Source organism: Nuphar pumila, chromosome 9 (assembly GCF_984573655.1).
Source record: "Nuphar pumila chromosome 9, dmNupPumi1.hap1.1, whole genome shotgun sequence".
Classification (NCBI taxonomy): Eukaryota; Viridiplantae; Streptophyta; class Magnoliopsida; order Nymphaeales; family Nymphaeaceae; genus Nuphar; species Nuphar pumila.
Window position 1 is genome coordinate 81,968,530 of NC_143257.1, and position 24,456 is coordinate 81,992,985.

General features: G+C 36.2%; 1 pseudogene; it reads right to left on the reverse strand.

Moving 5' to 3' along the window:
• Positions 1-1,646: 1,646 nt before the first annotated feature.
• LOC149828660 (UDP-galactose transporter 1 pseudogene) lies at positions 1,647-21,532 on the reverse strand (annotated as a pseudogene).
• Positions 21,533-24,456: the final 2,924 nt, after the last annotated feature.

The window sequence follows — 24,456 nt, forward strand, 5'->3', positions numbered from 1 at the left end:
GAGAAGTAATTTTCCCAATTTTGGTGGCTTCAGAACGGGTGGATTGAGGAGATACTGCTTGATGCATTCAAATGAAAGTTGACATTCTGATCCCCATTTAAATTTCACTTCTTTTCTCAACAAGTGATTGAAATGCTCGCATCTCATGGCCAAATTAGTGATGAAGCACCGAATCGATTGAATACGCCCATGAAGGCTCCTCAGCTCTCTGAGATTGGTAGAAGGCGGCATATCAATGATTGCTTTTGCCTTTGCAGGATCCACCTCTATTCCTTTCTTGTTGATAAAAAAGCCAAGTTGTTTGTCTGACTCTACTCCAAAGACACACTTCTGCGGATTGAGTCTCAGCTTATAGAGAATAAGTCTTTCGAAGACTTGGCCGAGAGCATCAAGTTGATCCTCTCTTTCTTTGAACTTGACCAGGATATCATCCACATAAGTGTCCATATTCTTATGCATCTGGTCATGAAAAATAACTGTCATTGCTCTCTGATAGGTTGCCTCAACATTCTTGAGCCCAAACAGCATGACTGTGTAGCAAAATGTACCCCAAGGCGTGGTAAAAGAAGTTTTTGATTGGTCACGAGCGGCCAGTTTGATTTGGTTATAGCCCGAATATCCATCCATAAAGGAAAACATGGCATGGCCCCCCGTGCTGTTGATCAAAAGATCGATATTGGGGAGTGGATAATCATCTTTTGGGGTAGCCTTGTTGAGATCCCTAAAGTCAATGCAGATTCAGACTTTTGCCATTCTTCTTGGGAATTGCTATGATGTTCGCCAACTAATTTGGATAATCCATAGTCTGGATGAATCCTGCCTTTAACAACTCCTTAAGTCCTTCTTTAACTTACGGTGCCACTCGGGGATCCATTTTTCTGAGCTTCTGCTTAATTGGCTTGAAGTCTGGCTTCAGAACAAGACGATGCTCAACTAACTTGGGATCCAAGCCTGACATATCCTCATAAGTCCAGGAAAACACCTCTTGATGTTGCTTGAGAAAATGGATGAGCCTTTCTTTCTCATCTGAACTTAAACTGGAGCCAATCTTGAGGATCTTTGGATCATCTTCTGAACCAATATTGACATCCTCTATCAGATCCTGCACCAAAGGCGACAATTCATCCTGTTTCTGAATACTGACAAATTCTGGCAATTTTTGAATTGCTGAGTCAAACTCTGCTAACTCTTCAATCTGCTCTGTCATCTCGCTGACCCCTGCCCCTGCTTTGTCTTGCTAATCCTGTCCGGTTTGGAGTTATTTTAAGAATAATTGGGATTGATAACGAGTCTTTTGAGCAGTTTAGGAGCCATGATTTTGGCAATCCTGAAAAGCGCAAAGAAGGTTTTTGAGAAAAAGTAAAAGATTCAAAAAATGGTCTTTTGTACAGAAACAAAGAATGATGACATAAACAAAAATGTAAACAGAGAATGATATACGCCAAGATGTGAAGAGAAGATCAAAATTTCATTGATTGATTAAAGCTGAAAACAACAACTTGATATTTATAGATGATCTTGATGAAGAAAGGAAAACTGGGACGGAGTTGTCCCTACAAGATGACAAAAGAAAAAGAAAACAGAAAACACTGGCATTATCTTCCTCATTCTGCTCCCTTGATGAAGGTGGTGCGCTTGCCCGAGGCCTACCCAGAAAAATCTAATCCTCTACCAGTGATATGTCGGGAGGGGATGATTAGCTCTAGGATGCCATCCTCATTCTTACCAAGGCCCCTAAAGAGCTGGTGGCCATGTTTCATCAATAGATCAAACCCCTTCTTGGTTTTTGCAAACTGAGAGAACAAAGAATGATCTTTGAGAGAAGTGCAATTGAGGCACCCTCCTAGCTTAAAGAAACGAGGTCTCTGCCACTGAACCACTGCTGCAACATTTTCTATAGGCTAGACTTCTTTCAGCTTCAGCATATTCAGACTATCACTCAAATTAATTTCATCAACTTTCTGGATGCTTAGGATGTCAGCAGTGAAAGTAGGATGGGGAATCATCGGCTGCGGGAGTCTTTCCTCTAGATCTTCTCCAAGAACTGTGGTGATCATGCCTCCCTTCGACCATTTGATGCACTGGTGAAGGGTAGAGGGAACGCCGTTGGCATTATGGATCCAAGTACGCCCTAGCAGAAGATTGTATATAGGCAGCACATTGACCACGTGGAACAACATGGTATGCACTGAATAATTGATGAAAATTTAAAGGAATATCTTCCCTTTGGCTGTCTGCCCATGGTTGTCAAAACCGTAGATTGTAATGGGATCCGGCACATACTCCTCTTCCTTTAGGTCCAAGGCCTTGGCTGTCATCTCTTGACAGATATTGAGGTTGCTGCCTCCATCCACAAGCACATGTGGGACAATCATCCCTCGGGTCCGCACCACTATGTAGAGAGCATTATTATGGAATGTGTGAGGTTTTGGCAAATCCTCATCTGAAAAAGTTATTGGTGCATTTGTCATGGCTTGATTGACTATCTGTGCCATGTCCTGCGGAGTCGTGCTCGGTTTGACTTTTATCTTCCTTAGCAGATCATCTAGAACCTGCTGATGTTCAGAGGAAGCATGGGTTAAGTCCAGGATAAAGATGTTTGATAGAGCTGTAATCGGCTTCTGAACTGACTATGATGTTTCACCCTTCTTTGAAACGACTTTAATGAAACACTTTGGGAACCTGGGAATCTGCTTGGCAACCTCTGTTGTCGCTTTTGCTGGCTCACTGATTGGTTTCATTTTTCTAAGGACTGAAATGATATCCACCCTCTTGGTGGAAGACTGTGCCTAGTGGAGCACTAGGACCTGGTGTTGATCCTGAATGTCTTGATGGGAGCATGGCTGAATACTGCTCTGAAGGAAAGTTGCTTGTTCTGAAATGACTGAAGCTGAATGTTTCGGGAAAGGCTTGTACAAGATTTCTGGTTGTTCTTCATCCTCATCCTCAATCAACAAATTTTTGTCGATACAATCCTGGATGATATTTTTGAGGACAAAACAATGTTCTATGTAATGTCCTACAGTTCAATGAAATTTGCAGAAGTTTTCCTTCCACTTACCCATAACAACTGGAGGATCAGTCACCTTAGGGAGTTTGACCATCCCTTTTGACAACATATATTCCAAAACATCTTCCCGGGATTGTTCTAGAGTTGTGAACTCTTTTTCATAACTCCAGCCATCGTGCTTAGGTTTCATTTGCTGTTTTACTTCAGGCTGTGGCACTCGCTGAACAGGATATGGCTTGACAAATTTTCCCTTTTGGGCCACAGAGTTTGCTCTTTCAGCCTTAGAGCTTCCCGAGCCCTTACTGCGATTTTTCTTATTTTTCTTCCCGCTTGCACTGCTAGTACTGCCTGAGATGTCTACAGAGCAGGTAAAATATGCCTTCTTCTTCTGCTATGGTTACCTCAAACAAGAGGATAACCTTCGTAAAGGCCATTTTCTAATCCTGTTTTGAGCCATTCCGCTCGTTCAATCAACTTGATCAAAGATTTTGCAGGAGAAGTGGAGATGAGACTCCTCAGAGGCGGAGAGAAATTGTTGAGGATTATCTGCAAGTCATGCTCCTCTGGGATGTGAATCTTCATTTTGTTACAGGTGCTTCTCCGCATGTGGATGATGAAAGTGCAGTAGGATCGAGGCAACAAGCACTAGAGGGGGGGGGGGGTGAATAGTGCTTTTAAAAATTTTCTGCGGAATTTTGACCGATTTTGCAATTCACAAAGCAAACACACAAAGAACACAATAATTTATCCTGGTTCGCTCTTTCCCGACCTACATCCAGTCCCCAAGCAAAACCCGCTTGAGATTTCCACTATCAACCTTGTGTAACTACAAGATCATACAGACCAAATCCGGTCCCACATTCAGTAACACACCTACTGAAAGCAAACAACTCCTTTAAACCAAGGAGTTCTTCCTTTTACAGAAAATTGAAACAAGTAACAACTTACAATACAACCTATGAGCCCTTCTTATGAATGCAAATGAGATGCAATTAGCTTTTGAGGTTGTTGAAATACTCTACTCACGAATTCACGGTCTCTCAAAGGAATTTGAGTGAAAAACTTGAAGTGAAAAGCAAAGAGTAATTGATTCAAATTGATTGAATTGCCGTGCTTTTGAGTGTAAAATGCACTCATATTTATAATTGAAAGTTTCCATACGTTGAGGGTATGAAAGGGTGTCAAAACAGTCCATTTTGAACGATCAAAATGTTTGAAAAATGAAAAGACACGCCTTTTAAAAGTTTCAGGAAAAACGACAAAATTAGTCGACTGGAACAGTAGTTAGTCGACTAATAATTAACTATTAGTAGACTGACAGTTATCGTCGGTCGACTAATTTATTAATCGAGCCGTTTGAAAATCTGAAGTTTTGAAACTTAGTCGACTAGAGAAAAGTTAGTCGACTGCTAATATCATCAGTAGACTGAAAAACCTTTTAGTCGACTGCTGCTAAATTTTTCTAAAAATACATGTTCTGTCCGGTCGACTGATAAAATCATTAGTCGACTGCTGCTAAATTTCCAGAAAACAGGCATTCTGTTCGGTCGACTGATAAAACCTTCAGTCGACTAATTTGACAAAAATGACATTTTGTTTAGAAAATTTGGCGCTAAAGAATTAGTCGACTAGTGAGTCTATTGGTCGACTAGTAAACACGAAAAATTAAATAAAGAGTTTTCTAAAAAGATTTTCATGAAAAGTTCTTTTAGAAAAGTTTTTCTAAAGACTTTTTTAGGTGAAATGCAACCGAAATATGCACTCTAAGTAAGGCTCTTACAAGAATCTAAGACTTTTAATGAATTTAACATATGCACACTAGTCTTCAAAGATTCTTCATCGATTTCTTCAATGCTTGTCATCTTTTTTCATCGCCTTAGCTGAAATGCAGTTGATTCACTTGCTCATCATCAAAACCTTGTACTTGAAGTATCATGTACTGCTTTATTGTCGTAACAATCTTCCCCTTTTTGATGATGACAAACTTAATCAAAGATAAAGCATTTAGATGCATAGATGGAGATTTTACTCCCCCTATCAATATGCTGCACAACATTAAAAGTTAGTACATTCAAAGCACATATATCACATATTGATTGGTTTGCATTTCCATCCTTCATGCATTTTTTAAAAACTTTTTCATAAATGTAATTTTTAATGCTTTCATGTAATTTCCATGTCATAATGCAATATGCAATTTCTATCTTTTTCTTTTAATTTCTCATTTCTCATGCAAGGTCTATCTTTTTCTCCTGCAATTTCCATGCATGTGTCTACCAAATTCTATCCTTTTCTCCCCTTTTGTCATAATAAAAAAGAGTAAGGGCAGAAATAGCATAAGCAAAATGTAAATTCAAGTTCAAAATATTACAACCCATAAAGTATCAAAGTTCAGTAAAGACAGAAAACAAAGATCAGAAAAGTGAGTTGAGCAAGTCCTTGATTGCAGTAATATCTTTGTGAATCGAAGAAAGTTGTTGAGTCACATCTTCATGAAAAGTGTGTTGATGCAGCTCCAAAGCTTCCAGTCGCTGCAAACTTCATCATTGTCTTGACTAGTAGAAAATTTCTTTCATTTTGCTTGAGATGAAGGTGTCACAGAAGATGGTGAGGGTTCGGAAATTGATGGTTCAGATGGTTCAATTTGATCAAAGTTTAAAGGAGGCAGATATTTGATTTTCATTCGTTTAAAAATAGTTTGATCAAAGAACTCCTTTTGCTCAATATATTTTTCATTGGTTAAGGGAACTTTGAAATGTCTGAAAATACGAGTAAGAAGACATCCATAAGGAAGAAATGATTTTTGTTTCCACAAATTAGTAAAATATACGTTGGCCCAATTTACAGAAATATTTCCAAATAAGACATAAAGAGCTGTAGAAAGATTTGTGGAATAATAATCAAAAGAACCAGTTTTAGGTAGAACATTGTGGGCAAGGATTCGTCCAGCAATGCGTGCACGAGTTTGAAGATTAGTATTTTTGAAAGGAGGACAATGAGGTGCACCGGGAAGAAGAATTTGTTCAAAAATTCTTTCATCATTAAGTTCAATAGTATTGAAAAGAGTGTCTGAAGGTGGAATTTCTAGGATTTGTCCAAGTAGTTTAGAATCAAACTCAATTTCAACATCACGAACAAGAGAAGAAAGAACTCCAATTTCATGATCAATTTGTAAATTTGTATAAAACAAGTGAATCAGAAAAGGATAATGAAGGGTGTCTGCACATGCATCAAAAAGATGTGAAATACCTGGAAATAATTCTCTGATTTTGTAACGAGAAAACATGTGAAAGAGGACATTTCGGCCTGGTAAAATAGGAAGTACAAAAACCGATCCAAAAGTATCATATAAAAGAGGATTTCAGAGTAATCTGAGAGAAAATCCATATTTTGCTAGAGGTGTAGGAGGAGGAGAACCTTTTGCGGATGCAGTCTTCTGACGAGGCATGGGTGAAACAGATTCACAAAAAAAAATTTCAGTTGCAGAGAATGATTGATCAACACAGTTGTTGAGAAGAACAATTGAAGATGGTGTTGATGTCGGCTTCCAAATGACGTCCGGTGGGAGGAAAATATCCGTCGTCGTGCAACAGAAACACTTTATGCAGAGTGAACGATGTGCCTTCAAATACGTTGGTAGTGGCCAAAATAAGCAACAATAACAACCTACTGAAAAAGGATGTCGATTCTCCACAAATTTTAGGCAAGAGGGAAGAGACGAGGAGGAGTCCGCGGTGGATGACGGCAGGTGAGAGGAGGCTGCCACAAGGGGATTCTGGCGAGGAGTCAAGAGACTCCCTTTCATGGCCAAAAGATTCCGGCAAGGAGAGGTTCGAACGACACTTCGAGGGTTTTTCGGAAGAGAGAGAGGGTTTTGTTTTTTAAAGGGTTTCGTTTAAGAAAAATGAAAAGGTGTGTAAAAATGAAACGATGCCCTTTTAAAAAAAATCGGGTGTTAAAAAAAATCCAAGGGGTATCGGGTCCCTTTAGTTGAAATTTAAAAAAAAAAAATTTAGTCGACTAAAATTTTATCGGTCGACTAATAAGGTGCGACTCATTCTATTTTTTTTTTAAAGCATCAGTCGACTAAAATTTTATCGGTCGACTAATATGGTGTGATTTTGTTAAAAAATCAGCATTTTATAAATCCAAAAATGAGCAAATGTCTAGTTCTCTCCTAATTCTTATAAAATCTTTATTTTTAAGTGGTTTAGTGAAGATATCGACATGTTGTTCATTAGTGGAAATAAAATTTAAAGAAATGTCTTCTTTTAACACATGATCTCTTAAAAAATGATGTCTAACTTCAATATGCTTAGTTCTTGAGTGCTGAACAGGATTTTTCGAAAGATTTATAGCACTAGTGTTATCACAATAAATAGTTGTTGTGGAGTAATTCAAACCAAAATCTTTTAAGGTTTGTTTTATCCATAGTACTTGTGAACATGCTAAACTAGCCGCTATATATTCTGCTTCAGTTGTTGAGAGTGACACTGAATTTTGCTTTTTACTAAACTAAGAGACTAAGGAATTTCCTAAGAAATGACAAGTTTCGCTAGTACTCTTGCGATCAGATTTACTTCCTGCAAAATCCGCATCACTATATGAAACTAAATCAAAGGAAGATGATTTTGGGTAAAACAAACCGAAATCTGAAGTATCTTTCAAGTAACGAAGAATTTGTTTTACTGCAGTTAAATGAGATTTCTTTGGATTAGCTTGAAATCTTGCACACATACAAACACTAAACATTATATCAGGTCGACTAGCAGTTAAGTATAATAGAGATCCGATCATACCTCTGTAGAGCTTAGTATCTACATTTTTATCATTTTCATCTTTATCAAGAGAAGTAGTTGTGCTCATAGGATTTCTTCTTGATTTTGATGAGTCCATCACAAATCTCTTAAGAAGTTCTTTTGTATACTTAGCCTGGTTGATGAAGATTCTTTCTTCAGTTTGCTTTATTTGAAGTCCAAGGAAGTAGTTCAATTCGCCCATCAAGCTCATTTCAAACTCTTCCTGCATAGCTTTAGCAAATTCTTTACAAAGAGAATCATTAGTAGAACCAAATATTATGTCATCAACATAAATTTGCACAATAAGAATATCTGAATTAAGATTTTTAATAAATAAAGTGGAGTCTACTCGACCAATAGAAAAAACAGATTGTTCTAGAAAATTTTGTAGTCTTTCATACCACGCTCTTGGTGCTTGTTTAAGTCCGTACAAAGCTCTTTTTAACTTATAGACTTTTTTTGGATATTTCTCATTTTCAAAGCCTGGAGGTTGCTCTACATAAACTTCTTCATTGATGTGTCCATTTAAGAATGCACTCTTAACATCAATTTGATATAACTTATAGTTCATGTAACTAGCAAAAGCAAGCATCATTCAAATTGACTCTAGTCGAGCCACCGGTGCATAGGTATCATCAAAATCTATGCCTTCTTCTTGATTATAGCCTTGTGCTACTAGCCTTGCTTTGTTTCGAATGACTTTGCCATTTTCGTCCAGCTTATTTCAGAAGACCCATCTTGTTCCAATTACTGGATGATCCTTTAGTCTATCAACTAGATCTCATACATCATCCCTAGTAAATTAGTTAAGTTCTTCAGACATGGCCAAAAGCCAAAATTCATCATCGCAAGCCTCATTGATATTCTTTGGTTCTATTTTAGATATGAAAGCAATATTTGCAATATATTTTTCTAATTGCCTTCTTGTTTGGACACCACTCTTTATTTCTCCAATAACTTGTTCATGTGGATGATTGGGAACTTCTTTCCAAACAGGTTGAAGAGGAACATTATCTTGAGAAGTACTCTCTATCAAAGGTTCTTCTTGAAGTATTACTTCTTCTCCTTCGCTTAGAGGAATAACCTGCTCACAATTCTTATCAAATGCAACATGTAAAGATTCTTCAATGCAAGATGTTCTTTTATTAAAAACACGATAAGCTTTACTTCTAGAAGAATAACCAAGAAATATTAATTCATCTGATTTTGAATCAAACTTATAAAGATTATCTTTGGTATTTAACAAGAAAGATTTACTACAAAAAATTTTGAAATATAAGATCTTTGGTATACGATTATAATACAATTCAAAACATGTTTTATATAAAATTGGTCAAATAAGAACACGGTTTAAAACATAACATGTTGTATTTATTGCTTCAGCCCAAAAGTATTTTGGTAAATTTTTATCTTGAAGCATGGTTCTAGCACACTCTTGCAAAGTTCTATTCTTTCTTTCAACAACTCCATTTTGTGGAGCCGCTCTAGGAAAAGCAAAGTTGTGAGATATACCATGTAAATCACAAAACTTTAGAAAAGATTCGTTTTCAAATTCACCACCATGATCACTACGAATTTTAATTATAGATGTAGATTTTTCATTTGTATTTTTTCTACAAAGTTTGGAAAATTCAGAAAAAAACATCATTTTTGCTTTTTAGAAAAATCACCCACGTAAATCGAGAATAATCATCTACTATAACAAAAGCATACTTGCTACCATTCAAACTTTGAATTCTAGATGGTCCAAATAGATCTAAATGTAAAAGTTCAAGAGGACGTTTTGTTGAAACTATATCTTTTGCTTTAAAAGAACTCTTGATTTGTTTATCCCTTTGGCAAGAATCATATAAGTGATCTTTCTTATATGGTATTCTAGGTAGGCCTCTTACAAGATCATTCTTGGATAACTTAGAAATAATTTTAAAGTTAACATGTCCAAGTCTCTTGTGCCATAACCATTGAATTTCATTTGAAACAATAAGACATTTTTCATTAAAAGTGAGTAACTCATCTAGATAAAGTTCATACACATTGTTCCTTCTTTTACCTTTAAAAAAGATCTTTTTAGATTGAAAATAAAAAATTAAGCATAAATCATGTTCAAAAGAAACATGAAAACCTTTATCACATACTTGACTAATAGATAATAAATTATGCATTAAACCATCTACTAAAAGAACATTTTCTATCAAGGGAAATTTTGGATTACCAATATTACCAATACCTATTACTTTTCCCTTGTTATTGTCACCAAAGGTGACAGTTCCTCAATCCTTATTTTGGGGGGTGGAAAATAACTCCGGCCTTCTAGTCATATGTTTGAAACAACCGCTGTCCAATATCCATTTGCTCCTTATTTTGTGTACCTACAACAAAATTAGAAGATAAAGCATTTGACCCCTTTCTATTTTTGGGTCCATGAGAGTTAGTCTTAGGAACCCATATCCATTTGGATTTTGGTTTCCTTTGATAATAAATATTCATGTCTAGGCTTATAAGCATTATAAGTGCCATGATTAAATGCATTTCTATTATAACTAGAAAATTTAGTTCTTTGAACAAATGGTTGAGAATATTGTCTTTGATTCTTCACCACATAGTTTGGTCTATTTTGAGTATCAAAGAAGCTATATCCTAATCCGATTTTATTAACCGAGCATCTTTGAGAACTAAGAAGTCTTTCTAGATTTTCTTGACCATTTGTGAATTTGGTCACTATAGAAAGAAGATCATTTGATTTTTCTTTTAGACTAGTTATTTCTTTTTGCAAGATATTGGTTCTAATTCCAATTTCTTTTATCTCAAATGCTTGACAAGAGTTTTCCTTCTTGAGATCTTCTATCTCTTGAAGTAACACTTTGTTTTGAGAGTCAAAAGTTAAATTTTCAGTTTTTAACTCTTTGTTTTTAGAACTTAGACTCTTAAATTTAGAATATAAATCATTGAATGCTTATAATAAATCATCATAGTCAAATTGACTTACCGAATCTTCTTGTGCTATAAAGCACATGTTGGCGACTTCTTCATTTGATTCTTCATCGGAAGAGGAGTCACTATCATCCCAACATGCTTGAAATGCCTTTTTCTTCTTGAATTGGTCCTTGGGCTTGATTTTGAGACGAGAACAATCTTTCTTGATATATCCTGCCTTTTTGCAGTTAAAGTACTTGACTTTATTTGGATTGGAAGAATCCGCTTTCTTTACCTTTCTTTGAAATTTTCCCTTTTTGATGAATCTTCTAAATTGCCTTGTAATAAGGGCAATATCTTCATCTTCTTCTAAATTTTCAGAATCAGAAGTAGCCTTAAAAGCAAGAGATTTCTTCTTAGGTTCTTCTTCTTGTCTGTCTTGAAGTTGGACTTCATATGGCATTAAGTTACCAACCAAATCTTCAAGAGTGAGAGTGTTTAAATCATTTGCTTCTTCAATAGCTGTAGTTTTTCGCTCCCATTCAGGAGTTAAACACCTTAAGATTTTTCTGACTAAATCCATATGTGAATATTCTTTTCCAAGGGATTTCAGAGTGTTAGTGATATCGGTCATTCTTGTTACCATGTCCGATATAGATTCATTTTGCTTCATTTTAAACAATTCAAATTTATGAACTAAAGAAGCAATTTTAGATTCCTTTACCTTTGACGTACCTTCGTGAGTCACGAGAAGAGTATGCCAGATTTCATTTGTTGTAGAGCATTGAGAGATACGATTGAACTCTACCTTGTCAACGACACAATACAATGCATTCATCGCCTTGGCATTAAGTGAAGCAGTCTTCTTTTCTTCATCGGTCCATTGACTGAAATCAGTTGATGGCATTTTGTACTTTTCTTAAACAACTCTCCAAATTTCGAGATCCATGGATTGCAAGAATATTGTCATTCTCACTTTCCAGTATCCATAGTTTGTTCCGTCGAAGAGAGGAGGACGAACATAGGAGCATCCTTCTTTGTGCTAAGATGATGTAGTTGCCATGCTAGATGATGGTCAAATCAAAATAATAGCAAACCCGCTTTGATACTAAATGAAAGTGCAGTAGGATCGAGGCAACGAGCACTAGAGGGGGGGTGAATAGTGCTTTTAAAAATTGTCTGTGAAATTTTGACTGATTTTGCAATTCACAAAGCAAACACACAAAGAACACAATAATTTATCTTGGTTCGGTCTTTCCCGACCTACATCCAGTCCCCAAGCAAAACCCGCTTGAGATTTCCACTATCAACCTTGTGTAACTATAAGATCATACAGACCAAATCCGGTCCCACTTTCAGTAACACACCTACTGAAAGCAAACAACTCCTTTAAACCAAGGAGTCCTTCCTTTTACAGAAAATTGAAACAAGTAACAACTTATAATACAACCTATGAGCCCTTCTTATGAATGCAAATGAGATGCAATTGACTTTTGAGGTTGTTGAAATACTCTACTCACGAATTCACTGTCTCTCAAAGAAATTTGAGTGAAAAACTTGAAGTGAAAAATATCACGTGAGTGAGAAAATGAATGAGTGAAAATCAAAGAGTAATTGATTCAAATTGATTGAATTCTCGTGCTTTTGAGTGTAAAATGCACTCATATTTATAGTTGAAAGTTTCCATACGTTGAGGGTATGAAAGGGTGTCAAAACAGTCCATTTTGAACGATCAAAATGTTTGAAAAATGAAAAGACACGCCTTTCAAATGTTTCAGGAAAAATGACAAAATTAGTCGACTAGAATAGTAGTTAGTCGACTAATAATTAACTATTAGTAGACTGACAGTTATCGTCGGTCGACTAATTTATTAATCGAGCCGTTTGAAAATCTGAAGTTTTGAAACTTAGTCGACTAGAGAAAAGTTAGTCGACTGATAATATCATCAGTAGACTGAAAAACCTTTCAGTCGACTGCTGCTAAATTTTTCTAAAAATACATGTTCTGTCCGGTCGACTGATAAAATCATTAGTCGACTGCTGCTAAATTTCCAGAAAACAGACATTCTGTTCGGTCGACTGATAAAACCTTCGGTCGACTAATTTGACAAAAATGACATTTTGTTTAGAAAATTTGGCGTGAAAGGATTAGTCGACTAGTGAGTCTATTGGTCAACTAATAAACACGAAAAATTAAATAAAGAGTTTTCTAAAAAGATTTTCATGAAGAGTTCTTTTAGAAAAGTTTTTCTAAAGACTTTTTAAGGTGAAATGCAACCGAAATATGCACTCTAAGTAAGGCTCTTACAAGAATCTAAGACTTTTAATGAATTTAACATATGCACACTAGTCTTCAAAGATTCTTCATCGATTTCTTCAATGCTTGTCATCTTTCTTCATCGCCTTAGCTGAAATGCAGTTGATTCACTTGCTCATCATCAAAACCTTGTACTTGAAGTATCATGTACTGCTTTATTGTCATAACAGATGAATTCTCCTGCTTTTTCATTTTCATTTTTCCTCAAATTGTATAAATGATTGAGGGTGGGCGAGGCCTCAACATTGAATATGAAGTGCTTGATGAATAAGTTTACTACCTTATCAAACTCTCGTAGTTCGATAAGATTGATGTGGTCTGTGTACCACCTGGTTGTTGTTTCCTCCAAGCTGCATGAGAAGCAGATGAATAAAGCTCTGTTGTCTTTCTTGAAGCGGCTACATTCCACATAGAACGTGGCCAAATGAGCTTTTGGATTGCCCGTTCTGTCAAATTTGAGGAATTTGCGAGGAAGATTCTCCAGATTATCATTCCCGTCGAGGCTATCGTAGAAATCTTTGCCAGTATAGGTCTGTTGTCCCTTACCCTTGGCCTGAATGTCTTTGACTGCTCGAGTCACTTTCCTCAACTACTCGCACATTGGATCCTCTGCTAGGATCCCGAATTTGGGCTTGTTTACCGATTCAGGTTCTTCAGTTATCTTCACAAACTGTCGCAGAGGATTCTGATTAAAGACAAACAGTTCTTCCTCTTCTGATTCTTCTTTTACTGATTCAATATCTTCAAAAGTATTGTTTGGCTGAACCTTCTTTCTGATGATTTTGATCAACTTTTTTATAGCCTTCTTCTTCATTTTGATTTTGAGAACTTCTTTTTCAAATTGGCCTCGACTTGCTCTAACATCATCTTGGCCATCATCTTCTAAAACAGACCATACATAACGGGATCAACATCATCCCCCTTGTTCTGACTCTGTCCTTTGGATACTCGGGAGAGTCTATTGCTTCTATTTCGCTGTCGCTATGCTGAGGTGACATAGTTTGCTTTCCACTTCTTGTCTGAACCATTTCTATAATGCCAATGCTTTCTGCAGAATAAGAAAATGATTAGAGTGCGGAAGAGGCTTTTAAAACAAAATTTTGAGAGAAGAAAAGAATGGAGGATTTGGTAGACAATTTAAAAGGTTATCCCATTACTAGAGATCGGGTCATCACAAGACTTGTGATAATTATGTTACCATTTTTGTGATAATTAAAAAATGTGCCTTGTTACCTAGGCGAGGTCGTCAACCATGATAAAAGATATTGAAGAAGAATAGGAGAGATATTTAAAAAAAATGTCCCATTACCAGGGATGAGGTCGTCACAAGAATCACAACCATTTATGCTATAAAATAAATAAAAGAATAAAATTTGGCTCAAAAGCTTTTCAGTGAAACAAAAAGCAAACTTTATTGATAATAAATTCAAAGACAAAGAGAGGGTGAACATACAATTTGCCACCACTCTTGATATTCAATACATATATTGGATCCAGGAAATACAGAAAGAAAAATGAAAGAGTCCCAAGTGTATTTGGCCGCATGGTATGCCCCAGACCACTGATCCGACTGCAGATGAAATTCTGGCATGTTGCCTGCTGGAAAACGAGTGTTGACACGAATCTACCGCTGTGAAAATTGTCTGAGACACCTCTCTGACTGATAATCAACACAGAAGAAGGGCCCCAACAATCTGTAACGTTTGTCATGGGCATAAGTGTAGCGAGGACCTGATTCCTATCGGTTGAAATAATCCCAAATGATCTCCACTTGATGCAGACTCTCGATCAAGGCTTGATACTAAATAGTGGACTTCAGCTTCTTGCTGTTGAACATGAAGGAATTGGCCTTTGATGGTACGTGTCGCAAAAACCACGTCTGTAGGGCATAAGTGCATCCTTCCACCAAGATGGTTTCTCCAAGAGCAAAGCGAGCCAAGCCTCGGTAGAGGAAGGCTAAGGCTGCCATGGAAACTGAAAGATGGAGGGTCTGCTTGTTTCCCCATCTTCGAAAGAGTTGAACAGTTCTGATATCAACAAAATTCTGACCATCCTGAAAAAATGCTAATCTCACTGTGCATAGGACCATGGCATGCTGAATTCTGTCTTTCGCTGCTCGGGACAAGGTGTCAACCTCCTCGTAAGCTCCATATTTGTGATAGAGTCCAAACAGATTAATAAACTGATTTCCACTAATCTCGGTGAGAGGCCAAGATCTGCTCTCTGTTGCTCTGGCCAAAGCTTCTCAAACATCTACCCCTTTGATGTTGATCAGGAACTGCTGCTCGATAGGATCATCTGGCTGACCAGCTGGTTTGGGCAATCCCATAATGTCATTGAACTCACCCATCAGTGGAGCCATCTCTCCCCATGGAAACCAAAATGTGTAGGTACGTGGATTCTACCGCTCTGCCATAGCCTGAATCAGTCTTCCGTTGATGGTTCGTTTGCCTACTGCTGATGTCATTTCCAATTCACAGTCATCCAAATGGTCTGAGAACATACGCGAGAAGGTGCAAACCATGAATAATACCACCGAGGGAAGAAGGAATGAGTCTGGATAACCTGATAATCTGAGGATTCATCACTTATCTGATAAGAGACATGATCTTTGGGAAAGACAACATCGAGGAAATTGGACGTCATTGGAATAATACTGAGGCAAAAGAAGAATGAGGAGAATCAGATAGAATGCAGGACTTATAGATAGACTCTTTGAAGAAAAGAGGATAGATACATACCTGGATTTTTTTTAAAGATCGAGGGAATTTAGAAAAAGGATTTCCAGGGTTTTAAAGAAAAATTGATCTAAAATTGAAAAAGAATGTAGGTAGAGAAAATATACACCTGGGTGGTGAAAATAATGGTTAATTTTGAATAATGTATCCAAGGGTTTTGAAAAAGTTAATATATAGGGAAATATAAGAAAACATCACATAATCACAACTGCACAAACAAGGATGCGCACACATCACTCCCTAAAGCAGACTCTAAATGCAATATTTAAAATGACTTGTAGGACCCTAATCCTAACTATGGTTCAGATCATCTGATTCCAATCAAGATATGCCGATATACTCAAGCCAAAACTCAAAGTACGTGGCATAAAAATATTCTCTCTTGTTCTAAGGTAATGACTTCCCAACATCCTTGAGCACCTACCGATATACTTCAGACTATGGCCCTTAAGTACGTGGTAGGGGGGCGCTAACCCAAATAAGTGGTCCAATTGTGAGGCTCTCTCCCAAACTATGGTTTAGTGAGACAACCCAACAACGTGAAGAGTCAGACAATATAGGTAGGAATGTTTTAAAAAACATGTTCAACATGAAATAAATCAAATGACTCTAATGCAAGTCCTAAAGAGATATAATTTAAATGAAGAGAAGCATACACTTGCATACATTGTTTGGATTCAATCCCTAAAAATTGAGGAGAGTTGTATTTCAGACCGAAGTCTAAGTGAGCATGAAATAATCTCCTCATTATGGTCCTACCAAACCATTCTTAAATCCTATATGCAGTATGTCAGCTAGGACATAGTTTAGGCTCCTAAGGTTTGCATGGAAATGAAGCTGACATTTTGAAGAATAAAGACTTCGATAATATCAAAGCTAAGCAAAATGCAAAAATTCGACCGGACGAAGACGTGTCCCATCTCGATCGCCAAATCCTGTGATCATTGCAAATTTTTTTCTCTTGTTTTTCTCTTTTTCTTCTCTTAGCCTTTCTAGCCTCTATTCCCTTTTTGAAGGAAATAAAAGATAAAAAAGAAGAGAGAAAAGAAAAAAAAAAGAAGAGGGAGAAACTCTTTTGCAAAGGTCTCACTTGACCTTAATTTTGAAAATATTTGAAAATTACTTGCCTCCATTTTAAAAATTTGCAAGAAAATGGAGAGACGGGATTCGCTCGTCGGTACGAGGTTTGACCGTTCCTGGCGCCTTTACTAGGGGTAATCAAACTAAGGATCAAATTTATGCCTTTTTGCTTTGCCTAAATATTGTCTAAGAATTTATTCTAAGTCTAAAAATGCACAAAGAATCATGCTTGTATAATGCAAATGCAGAAATGTATGCTTTGGAGAAAATAGTTTAGAAATTCTGGGATTTCCCAAGTGATTCTGAAATAAATTTGTTAATGGAGTAAAGAAATGATTCAAAGGGTTGAAATTGATTTGAAAAAGTTAGATTTTGAATTTAACTTAGAATTTAAAATATATCTAGAAAGAGAGACTTGAAATTCCAAGTCTTGGAATAATCAAAGTTCGGAAACTGGACTTTGAATTTGAAGAAATAAAAGAAAAGGAGATTTTGGAACTTGAGATAAAATCTTGAAGAAAACAAAGTTTTAAAGTCAAAATGGACTTTGAATTTGAATGGATCGATTCTGAAAAAGGAATTTCTTAATTTCAGAACCTGAAAGAGGAATTAAATTTAGACTTAGGAAATAGATTTGAAAATGGTTTTGAAAATAGGAATTGAAAATGGAATTGGATTTGAAATCTAGAATTCTAGAGGAAATTTGATCCGAAATCTGGAATCCTAGCCGAAATTGGATCCGAAGTCTGGAATCTAAGATGGATTTGAATCCAAAATCTGGAAGCCTAAATAGAATTGGATCTGAAGTCTGGAATCCAAGATGGAATTGAATCTGAAATCTGAAATCCTAAATGGAATTGGATCCGAAGTCTGAAATCCAAGATGGAATTGGATCCGAAGTCTGGAATCCAAGGTGAAATTGAATTCAGAATCTGGAATCCTAAATGGAATTAGATCCAAAGTCTGGAATCCAAGATGGAATTGAATCCAAAATCTGGAATCCTAAATGGGATTGGATTTGAAAATCTGAATCCAAGGTGGAATGGGGTTTCAAATCCGGAATCTAATATGGAATTGGATTCAAAATCTGGAATGGGGAATGGATTTCAAAAATGGGATTTGGATTTTTGGAAATTCAGATGAAATTTGGAATTCGATCTGATAAATCGATTTTGAAAGGGAGATGGAATTTAGAAAAAATCAAAATTTTTCAGAGTGAATACAAAGTTTTGATATTTTAAAGTCTGATTTAAGACTAAGAATTTTGGGATTTTAAGAAATAAAGAATAAATCTTGAATTCAGTCTTGAATTCTGAATTTAGAAGATGATCTAGAAGATTTGAGGGCCTGAAGAATAAAGAATAAGACTTGATTTTAAAACTAGAATTTTTGAAATCAGATGATGAATATGGGAATTTGAAAGTTTAAATTGAACTTTGAAATTTGATCTGAAATGTTAAATTGAATTTGAAATTGAATCTTGAAAATGAATTTGGAATTTCAAAGTTGAATTGAACTTTGAAATTTGATTTGAATTGGAAATTGAATTTTGAATATAAAAATGAACTTGAAATTTCAAAGTCAAATTGGACTTTGAAATTGAAGTTTGAATTTTTGAAATAAGATAGAATTTGAGAATAGAAAGAAGAATTTGAATTTATAAGAATTGAATATTGATTTGAGAAGTGGAAAAAATATTTGAAAAATTATCTCAAAATCACTTGGATTTTAAAAATAATATGAAAAGAATTTTGAAAAATATGATGTAATTCTATCCTAGATGATGAGTGAATTAAAGAATTTAAAAATTGGATATTGAAAAGATATTTCATTCTTTAAGTGAATTGAAATAAGATTTAAGATATAATACATTTCTGACTATGGTCATAAAATGTATATATAATAATCATATTTAAATTCAAGTGAAGAATAAAACACATTTTTGGTGCCTTTATAGAGTTTAAAATGAAATTAACTCTCAATATATCCTGACTATGGCCATTGATATATATCTTGAGTTAATTTTAAGTTAAACTCTGATAAAGGAAGAAAATATTTAGAAAACATGATAATTTTTGAAAAAGATCTAGTGTGGATCCAATGTTATTCCATAAAAGATGAAAATCCTAAGTTTTGTTCACATCTTGACTATGGCCATTGATGCAAATCTTCAACTTAGGGTTTAATCACCTTTTATTAGAATGGTGCACATGTCATTCGTGTTCCCATTTGTGAAATTTTGTAGTAAAAGAGGAAAATGATATTAAAACAAGCAATTTTCAAGATATATGCATGCTCATACATTCTAATCTAGGACTGTAAATGTAAAATTCTCATTATAGTCTAGCTATTACATTATTTAAATGGGATTACAATTCCTAAACTAAGAAATGAAACAACATTTCCATGCATTTCCTGCAAAACAAGGTTAGTATAAAGCAAAATCTGGAAAATATATATGAGGAAATGAAAGATGTTCCATTAAAAACCCAAGCAATGATGTAAGGAGGCCTATATCCGAATGTATGCAAGATAACCAAAAATGACTGTTGAGATATACAACTTTCTAAGCTAGGGATGAGAATGGTTGTTAAACTCATACATAAAATCCTAGAAAGGTGAATTCTAAAGTGTCACATAATATCTTAATGAAGGGATATATATTACAATGCACATGGTAAGATATACCTAACTTTAGGATTGGCAACAGTGGGTATGTTGTAAATTGAAATAGAAATGGTATGTAGGTTCTAAGTGGTTGCAGGGAATGAGTGTAGTTATGCAAAAGGGGTGGCCGGAATGTGGAGATCACAACATAGATGGAGGGATTCGTGAGAAGTATACAAATGCTAAGATGTGGTGTTAGGGGTCTAGGTACTAGGTGCCTAGTGCAAAAAAAAAAAAACGCAGCAAGGGAGAGGTGGTAGAATACATGGGTGGCAGAGGTAAGATGCTACGAATGATAGCAAAGATGCAAAATTGTGGCAGTTATAGCCACTGGAAAGGTGAGTTTTTTTGGTGGCTGTGTGATACAACAATACCTTAACATGGAGTGTGTGTGCATCTTACTGCAAGTGGCACTGTAGCAGTTTGGTAGTGAAGTATGGTGGAGATTTCATAAGTGTAGGGAGACAAATGACAGCAGGTGGATGCGATGAGACGGGTTAAAAGGGGAGTCACACAGGTGCTGTAAATGGTGGATGCTACAGAGATAATGTCGGTAATCAATGTGATTGGAGTAGGGAAGGTATTGGATGGAGATGATATAAGGCAGTGGTGTTGGGCAATCAACAGGGGTTATAAAATGCACAGTGGATGCTGTGGTTGGCGAAAGGTGGTAGCAAGGTATGCACATGCAGGGAGTATACAAAACATTGATGTGTACGTGTGTCTAGGTGCAGTGTAGTGACTATCAGATGCTTACACTGTGTAAAGAAGGAGCAGGGTGTATTGGTGTGGTGAAGTGATAGTGAGGAAATAATGCAGAAATGGTAAAGATCATAAAGGGTAAATAATGAAAAGAGTGATAAGTGACTAGTGGTTTATGTGTATGTAGGCTATAGGGAGGTGGCTACGAAGAGAGTAGAAAATAATAATAAAAAAAATGTGGGTGTTGTGAGATGTGATTCAGCAGTAAGGCTAAATGCATAAGTGATAAAAGGGGTGTGATGTGAGGTTCAATTGCAGGTGTATGCTGCATTTTGCAGCAGTGAAATCCTATTTGACAGGGGTTGGGAAAGTGATATATTGTAGGTAATGAAATGGGGTGATGTTATAGACAGGGGATGTGATGAGGTAGTGTTATAGTAAATGTCAAACAACAAATGGACATAGAGGGTTGTTGGCGTGAGCTGTAGCAGGAAGTAAAAATGGATAATGTGATGAAGAAGGATGAAAGGGGGTAGGTCATTACTGTAGATGGTGTGGACAGGTGACTTTGAAACCAATGCAGAATGTCTGGTCCTCCTAGCAATGAAGCTGGTGCAACCAAGATCATGGTTGCAAATGGTGCCATATAGAACATGGTGTTTATGCCATTAAATTTATATCCATGAAGTAAGGATCCTGCTAAAATTGTTTTTGTAGATGTAGCAAGGCATCCGAAAATGCAACACAAAATCCTAATATATTGAAACTGAATTTTGTAACAGAAATAAGAAGAAACCCCCCTACAATGGGCACCAAGAAATACCAAATATGCGAGTCAAAGCATATTTTCCCTACCAGCCATTGCAATACCACTGTAATAGTAGGGGTAAAGGAATCAACCTGTCTGCATAAAGGAAACTGGAATACATCTCAAACTCACATCTCCCAGCACTATATTGACACAAAACCCAAATGACATAGGAAATATTCTTCTCCAACGGTCTTTAGAGTCAACCTCGACCAATGGTTTTATTTTGAACACTTTGATTGCCAGATATGCATCGATTGCAGAGCATATAAAATGAACACAAGACACTGACAGATGAAACTTGAAATCCAATTTCTAAAAGATTCATTTGTTCATGATGATGACACTGACATTGAACGTCCATCACTAAAGGATCACCAGAATTACTCTGAGAAGGCCAATCAAATTCCATTTGAAACGAAAAATCAAATATAAATCAGGAATTGAAATGTAATAAGCAATTTCAAAAGGAAAATATAAAGGATAGAGATGATGCATTCAAATGGTTATAACAAAACACCTGTACAAATAGAAATCTAAGAAGAGACTTGAAGACCTATGCAAAACCACATCTCCACCATAGAATACCACCCATCTTAACCTGTCACAAGCCAAGTTGAAAACCTGGAAATGGTTGTGACCACATTGAAGGCCCTAAAGGCTTAAGCTCTTGTCGTTCATCAGACACAATACAAGAATAACTAAGAAAATAGCCCCCCTTCAATACCCTATTCACTTGCTTCAAGTATTGCTAACTGAGAAAATCAAAAGAGACGATATAAACCTTCGTTGCTTACATAATTGAAATTCGCCCAGAATAATACCGTGGAAGAAATTAAGGCAAACAGGAATTTAAATGAAACCGAGAATCATGGAAGCGAAATCCAAATAAAATTGAATATAACAGGAAACCAAAAAAAAAATTGAAGAATCATAATCAGATTCTATTATGGGTAACATTATTGCATAAATAATAAATTAAAGTGTAATGCTAAGAATAAACTCATCAGAATTAACATATACAGAAAAGAACACAATAGAGGGAAATTGAAAGTCTAACTAATACAATTGGAAATTAAAACCAAATATAACGAATTTAAAAGGGAAGAGAAATATATATATATATATATATATATATATATATATATAAATAAATAAATAAAGGTGTTGGAATATGAAATTCCATTAATGTTGCACGGGTATGGGTTGAGATTGCTATAGGCAATCCAACGCCATCCATGGTGCATTACTGGGAGCCCAAAACAGAAGAACAAGAGGAAAAAAAATCAGAAACATTAAAGAAAAAAAGAGGAAAAAGGAAGGAAACTCAAAAGGGGAATACAGTAAAGCGATAAAAGAAATGAAAGATACGGAAAAACAAAGGTGGAGGAGATGAGGCACCTACCTCTGGCTGCCGTGAGGTTGATCTTCTTCAGGCGACTGTAGGGAGGCACCTTAGAGAGAGATCGATCCTCAGTTGCTTGTTTGCAGGAATTCTGGAGATGGAGAGAGACTTCCATTTTCCTTTCTTCTGAAACTCTTTTTCAACGAAGAGCAAAGGAGAGGAGACTTGATTGTGAAGGAAAAAACGGGTATGAGGGTGAGAGCCGATCCCCAACCCCTTCCCTTGTGCCTCTTTTTATAGAGGGGGAAGAAGCGTTGGGAAGGTGACGATTGGGGATCGGATGGCTAAGGTGAGAGCAGCCGATCGAAGGGTCCTCCGCCCTTTGATCCCCTGCGATGGCCTCTCAAGAAGAAACCGTTGCATATTTTGCAACAGGGGTCCTCCTATTCCTCTAGAAATTTTCAAAACAGTGGTTGTTTTCAAAAAGTTTTTCTAAAAAGGGGTTTTAGTAAAACATGTTTCAAAAGAGGGGATTTCTGAACTATTTTTCATATTTTTTTTTCTGTTTTGATTTTTTTGTTCTTTTCTTGGCATTTTCTACATTTTTTTGTATTTTTTGAAATAAAATTCTAAACTGTGGGATTTCTAAACTATTTTTAAAAAAATATTTACAAAAAAAGTGTTTTTCTGAGAATTCAGATTTATCATTTGGAATGTTCTTCAGAAAATAGGTTTTGGGTCTGGGTTTTGAGGAAATATTTGAGTTTTAAACCTTGAATTGAGAAATACAAGCCATCAGATCCAAATAGACACTGGATGGACTGTCTAAGCCTTTCAAAAATTATTTTTAGAATTTTCATAATTTTAATTTAAAATTTGGTCAACGGGGCCCAGATTCGGGTTTTGACAACGGATCTGGATAAAAAATCGAGTCAGATATATAAAATGGATTTGATTCTAGTAAAATTCAAGAAATAAACTGGTATTTAGATTGGAAATGACTCAATTTACTCAGAAAATGGGGGCCAGGGTCAAAAAGGAAATATTTACAAAATTTTGAAAAAATTGGGGTGTTCACAGATGCCCCTCTTTGCTACTAAGCCAGTTGAAAGCTGTTCTTAGTGGCAAATAAAATACTCCAAAATTTGAAAAATGCCCCAGTCAGCTGATTTAAACTAGGCGTGAAAGAATTTATTTCGAAAAACATGGCTTCTGAGGCTTAAAACCTTATCCTGAATGGTTTTGGGAAGACGAAATCCTCGAGAATGATATGACTGGATAACAAACATGATGAAATCGTGATGGGACTTTAGGTGAAGATTCCGAAATGGTGAAAAATGAGAATTTTGATCAAGTCTCGTGGGTGAAACAAGATAAGCTTTTTGGAATGACTCAGGTTTAGCCCTTAACCTGGATGGAACAAAGATATATTAAGATGCATTTTAGGTTCTACCCTTACTTGAATGAGAAAGGAATATATGAAGACCTTGATGAGATATTTTTAAGAAAAATGCCTCCTGAGATGAAGCTCAAGTACAATCCTTTCTTGGATGGATATGAAGAGCATGGATTCCAAGACGGGAAAAACCATGATGGGACTAAGAGGACTACCTCGTCGAAACGAGGCTCAGGTTTAACCCAAACCTGAATGGAAGATACCTCATGGAGCGAGGTTTAGGCTTAACCCTTAACCTGAAAGGGACAATATCTCGAGGGGCGAGGTTCAGGATTAACCCTTAACTTGAAAGGGACGACCATACAGAATCATCGAATGAAGAAACCATGATGGGACTTTCGAAGTTTGGACGAACAAATTTGAGAGGGGTTTTCACAAAAGGATGAAAATGGGGGTCCCTAAAGCTGGAAAAGAGATTAATCTTGGTGCCTCATTGTTGAGATTGAAATAGCTTTTAAAATAGGTAACCTTTTGCGATTCAGGTTTTAGCCCTTATCCTGAGCGGGGCGATACCTCGAGGAGCGAGGTTCAGGTTTAATCCTTGACCTGAATGGATGATACCTCAAGGAGCAAGGCAACAGGTTTATCCCTTAGCCTGAAAGGGATGACCATACGAAATCC